Below are 601 nucleotides of genomic sequence, written 5' to 3' on the forward strand. Positions count from 1 at the left end.
AAGAAAACAAGTTCATATTCATAAAGTTTTAAGAGTTCAGAAATTAATATTTGGTGGAATAACCCTGTTTTTAATCACAGTTTTTTTTATGCATCTTGGCATCATGTTCTCCTCCTCCACCAGTCTTACACACTGCTTTTGGATAACTTCATGCTGCTTTACTCCTGATGCAAAAATACAAGCAGTTCAGTTTGGTGGTTTGATGGCTTGTGATCATCCATCTTCTTCTGGATTATATTCCAGAGGTTTTCTAAAAACTCAACATTTTAAAGTGTTCTCTTATTTTTTATATGCATGCAAAGATTCACTTAAGAGCAACTGTTTTTAAGAAACTAAGGACAAACATGACAACTGCACAAAATAAATATTAGATATTTCACTTATCTGCTTTTCTGTGTATTTAGAGTATATTAGTAACAAAATCTCTCTATCGCTCTCTTTTTTTACCTCAATAAAAAAAAAAGAAGAATACAAACTCAGGTGAACATTTATAATTTTTAATTTATAATTTTCTTATGTATTTAACATGTCCTCGACCCAGTTTTGGGTCCAGGCCCTCCAGTTGAGAATCGCTGGTTAAAAGAATTAATAAGAGACACGG

Source organism: Astyanax mexicanus, chromosome 13, assembly GCF_023375975.1.
Source record: "Astyanax mexicanus isolate ESR-SI-001 chromosome 13, AstMex3_surface, whole genome shotgun sequence".
In the NCBI taxonomy this organism is placed as follows: Eukaryota; Metazoa; Chordata; class Actinopteri; order Characiformes; family Acestrorhamphidae; genus Astyanax; species Astyanax mexicanus.